Genomic DNA, 5,040 nt, shown 5'->3' with positions numbered 1-5,040 from the left:
TTCATCGTCTCTTTCACTATATCCGTAAATCTCTTCTGTGGATTGCTCCTGATTGGCATCTCCACATTCAGCATTCTTTGTCCACTATATCTCCAATCTCTCCTCTGCATATGTCCAAAGCATGTCAGCCATGTCTCTCTAACTTTGTCTACAAACTGTTGAACCTGGGCCATCCCGCTGATGTACTCATTTCTAGTCTTGTTCACTCGAATGAAAATAGGAACATCTCCAGCTCCTGTCCTTTAGTCAGTGCTGCGGAGTAGCCTTCAGACTGAAAGTAAAATCACCATAAAGGAACATGTTGACTTATTTAATTGTTAATTTGTTATTTTAATTTTATTTTTGCTTTTAAGATTTTTGCTTAAAATGTGTGTTTATGTCTAAAACATTTTTTATAATGTTCCACATGTTCTTTATACAGCTAAAACTTTTACATCAGCAAAAGTGCCATTTATTATTCCCTCATCAACAATATACAGTATTTCCAAACTATGTACATTATTTTCCACCAATTATCCATATAGTTGATAGTAATTTTTTTTTAAGAGTTGGTTTTAAATGTGTCAATTTTAAGAAGTGTTTGAACATGCTAAATGAACTGTGTAAATCTCTGTAGATTGTAAATTTCAATTTTAAAAGATGTAGTGCTTTGTGGATAGTTTTAAAAAAAACTCTTTAAGAAATTTTGTGAGGAAAAAACTGCAATGAATTTAATTATTTCATTAATTAGCAAAAATGTATTTATCTCTTAAAATTGAAAGTAAAAATCCTCATTTAAGAGTGCTTTGGGATCCACATCGTCTGGAAATCCTGCTATTTCCAAAAGCAGCATGGATACAAACTCGGTGTAATACACTTGAGTCCCCGAATAAAACAGATGGAGTTGTATACCAGTCTTATTTAAAGGACTGCTTTTATTCAGTCACAGTTCTGTGTAACAGAAAGCATTACAACATTAAAACATTCAATTTTGTACCAGTCACTAGGAAACTGTTACTTACTCTGTACTCTACTCTAACTTTGTACTGTCCACTTTCTGCTGTAGCAAAACAAATTTCCCACACGTGGGACTAATAAAGGTTATCTTATCTTATCTTACTCTCATACTGATCAGTTGGCCAAACAATAATCAAGCCTGAAAGTTACAGTGTCTTGAAAAAGTATTCATACTCTTTGAACTTTTCCACATTTTCTCACATTACAATCACAAACCAAAATGTATTTTATTCAGATTTTATCTAATAGACCAACATAAAGTGGTGCAAAATTATGAAGTGGGAGTAAAATGATACATGGTGTTAAACATTTTTTACAAATTTGAAACATGTGGCATGTATTTGTATTCAGTCCCCTGAATCAATACTTTATCAAACCACCTTTTGCTGCAATTACAGCTGCAAGTCTTTTCAGGTATGTCTCTACAGACTATATTTTTTGCTCATTCCTTTTTTCCAAAATAGCTTCAGTTCGGTCAGACTGCATGGAGAGCCTCTGTTAACGGCAATTTTCTAGTCTCACCAGAGATTCACAATAATAATTACATCTGGACCCCTGTTTGAGTCATAATCCTTTTGCAGCCTTGAACAGGTTGAACATCATGTGGCTGCCACCACCATGTTTGATGGTGGGGATGGGGTGCAGTGTTAGTTTTCCACCACACAGCATTTTGCAAGTAGGCATGTCAAGCCTGTCAGTTTAGGTGGATGAGCATGCCTTGGTAGTTTGCAGTTGTGCCACACTCTTTCCATTTTCAGATGAGGCATTAAACATTGCTTTGTGAGATGTTCAGAGTTTGGGAAATGTTTCTATAACCTGTCCCTGCTTTAAACTTTTTCATAACTTCATCCCCGTCCTGTCTGGTGCATCCCTTAATCTTCATGATGCTTTTTATTCACTGATGATCACCAACAAATCTCTGAGACCTTCACAGAACACCTGTATTTAAAGTGAGATTCAAGTTCCTACACTCTTTTCATTGGTTACAAAACTCCTGAAGGCAAGGATTTTATTAAGCAGTAACAGCATAATGGGGATATGAATGCTTTTTTATACCACTGCTTAGTCACCATTTGTTCTGCTTTCCTTATTTTAACTTTTTGTTCTTAAATGTTTGTGCTGTTGATGTTGTTGTATAGATGTTTTTAATTATGTTTGTTTACATTCTTTGCCAGGTTTGAGTTTTAGGCTTTATGTTTTATCTTTATGCATGTAATAATAAGGCTCTCTTTTTTCAAATCTAAGCATTTTTTCACTGTAAAAATAATTAAGACTAATTTTTCTGTCAAAAGAAGAAAATTGACCAAACCAGTAGACAGCCTTCAAGTTGCAACTGAAACCTGGAGACCAGTAGACCTCATCAACGAAATTTACCGGCTGTAAGATGTTTTAAATGGCTTGTTTCTAAAGCTCTTTACGCATCTTTAACAACAAGTAAAGTAATTTAATTAAATAATTTTGGTCCTGTGGGTGTATTGTAATATTGGACACAGAATTTCTGATTATAATTAAAAATATTACTCTGGTCTCAGTGTGTCCCTAAAAAGCCTGAAGAAAGTGTACAAGAGAAGGCCTAAAAAAAACCTAAAAAAAAATCTAAATCAAATGAATATTATCCATGGAATTATATTTGTCATGATTTTTCTTTTTTTTTTACGCCAGTGAAATTATTTCTGTTCTCGGCCGCAATTTAATTCCTCACGTGTAACTCAGTTTCCGCAGTACCCTGAAGTGGCCATTAAAGTGACCAATCACATTAGGACCCCGTCCTCCTTTGGGCTTCGCGTCCACACAGTCAAAAGTTGTTTTTTCGGGAAAGCAGGATTTCTCGCAGAGAGCTATGCGCGAAAGCATAAAACTGGCGTAGCGCATGCAAATCAGACAGTCTCCCGTGCGCAATGGCTTCTTTCTGCACGTGGCTGCTGAGTACTAAACGTTAAATTTACACGCAAGTGATTTAATTGCACCCGTGAAATGAAATTATTTGCTTGGTTTATTTGTTATGGGATAAATATAATTCCATAGAAGGTCTGGAGAGAGAAACAACAGTGAATATCTACAGCCACCTGTAACATATATTTATCATATTGGTACATCAAACAGCTAGACAAATGATACGTGATATGGGAGAAAATCCGCAATGGATATCCATTATGTAATGTATTTTGTTGTTTTACTGTAGCTTTGTGTGACATATAGTGTTGTGGAAAAGTCTTGAACCACATCTCATTTCGTATATTTTGCTGCCAGGGAGCAACAGAATTGTGTTTTTTGAAATGTTCTTATCTCTTAGTTCTCGCATTTTGCAACATATTTCTCTTTGTATCGATCAAAGTTTGTCTTTGAAACTTTTTTCAAAGGAATGCATTTTTTTTAAAATTCAATTAATCCAAATTTGACAATCTTGATTAAAATTCAATTCCTGGAACGGGTGAAGTCAAGTGGCTGTTAAAACGACTGTGCCCTTGCCCTGCATCCCATCTCACAAAGTCATGTTGTCAACAGCTCCCTCTAGTGTTAGAAGCTCTTTATGTGCGGTTTTGACAGTTTTTTTTGCCCTGCATTCTACGTCAACCCAGGCAAAGCGAGAAACATCCGACCAGTACTGATCCTTTAACACTGGTTTACTTGGAGTTGAAGCGGTAGGACATACTGAGGTCCTGCTTTTAGCATCACACGCACAGAAAGCTTCTCAAACTCTGCAGCTGAAGCTCTTTATGTGAAGTAAGTGCATTTGTTTGCATATATCAGCCCTCCTACAATATGTCTTTTAACATTATGAACATTTTACTGGCAGCCATGGCAGTTACTGATAATTCTGTCTACTTTCTGTTTGTAATAACTGTGTGCGCAAGCTTAGCTGGTTTTGTAGAAGCTTTATTTTAACAACGGTAAAAAGGAAAGCTGTGAGGCAGTTTTATAGATTAAAAATGTGTGTGTGTGTGTGTGTGTGTGTGTGTGTGTGTGTGTGTGTGTGTGTGTGTGTGTGTGTGTGTGTGTGAGAGAGAGAGAGAGAGAGAGAGAGAGAGAGAGAGTGAGTGACTAAGGAGAACTGTACTTTCCGTCTATGTCAGCCGCACAATTGCTAAATCACAACATGTGAGTTGTTGTATGTTTTGCATTCACTATAAGCTGGGCTTACCAAAGGGAAACGGAGTACTGTACTTTCCTTTTATGTCCACTCCACGATTGCTACATCACACCATATGAGTTGTGATGTGTTTGTGTATGTATTATAAAGGCTCATCTGGGCTTCCCAAAGGGAAATGTCAGGGAACTGACTTCACTTTTACCCAGAGAGAAAGAAAGAGAGAGGAATCTATTCTGACATAGAGCTTCTGAGGCACTGCAGCACTTTTGTCTTCTCTCTGTGTTTCAACACATGTGTTTTAACTTTTTGTTTTGGTTCAACAGAACATGAATATGAGTACAGATGATCTGGATGTGTACAGTGGAATTGACTATGACCCTAACATCACCTATGACTATCCAGGGGATGAGTCTTTTGTGAAAAGAGGCAGTGAGGCAGTGTGGGTCCCTGCTCTGTACTCCATAGTGTTTTTTGTTGGAATCCTGGGAAATATTATTCTCCTGACAGTTCTGGTTCAAAAGAGGAGACTGTGGAGCCTATCGGACACCTTTATTCTCCACCTGAGTATCGCGGACATCCTCCTCCTGTTAATGCTGCCCTTCTGGGCTGCACAGACAACTGAGCTTTGTGACTGGTTTTGGGGGATTTTCAGCTGGGTCTTTGGGGTCGTTTTCAAGGTAAGGACCAGATGTTGTGTGGAACAGATAGAGACTGAAAGTGAAAGTAATACATTTTCTGTGAAGCTGTGAGAAAGTTGTTTTGGCTTGGATTATATTTGGCTGCACTCTGTCATTTCCAGCTCTTTTGCAGATTCTTGGCAGAACATGCAGAACAGAGTCATTATACTCAACAGGATGACACGTGACATCCTCTGAGTACTTAAAACATGTTTAAGATGAGAACAAGATTAGATACAGAGGTTTAGAGTAGGACAGAAGTGAAAGTGAAGAAGT

General features: G+C 37.3%; 2 protein-coding genes across 2 annotated transcripts in view; both read left to right on the top strand.

Annotated features, from left to right (window-relative positions):
* LOC102202790 (C-X-C chemokine receptor type 3-like) overlaps positions 1–5,040 on the top strand; it is a 16,842-nt gene that overhangs the window by 743 nt on the left and 11,059 nt on the right. The window lies entirely within an intron of this gene.
* LOC102203076 (C-X-C chemokine receptor type 3-like) overlaps positions 3,707–5,040 on the top strand; it is an 18,336-nt gene continuing 17,002 nt past the window's right edge. The window contains exon 1 of the mRNA XM_005736189.1: positions 3,707–3,720. The gene's annotated coding sequence lies outside the window, so the exon portion shown is untranslated. The remainder of the gene's footprint in view (positions 3,721–5,040) is intronic.

The sequence above is a fragment of the Pundamilia nyererei genome, unplaced genomic scaffold (assembly GCF_000239375.1).
Source record: "Pundamilia nyererei isolate P.nyererei 1_Seehausen unplaced genomic scaffold, PunNye1.0 scaffold00067, whole genome shotgun sequence".
Classification (NCBI taxonomy): domain Eukaryota; kingdom Metazoa; phylum Chordata; class Actinopteri; order Cichliformes; family Cichlidae; genus Pundamilia; species Pundamilia nyererei.
The sequence above is the reverse complement of the archived record's forward strand: the minus strand, read 5'-3'. Positions and strand labels throughout refer to the sequence as shown.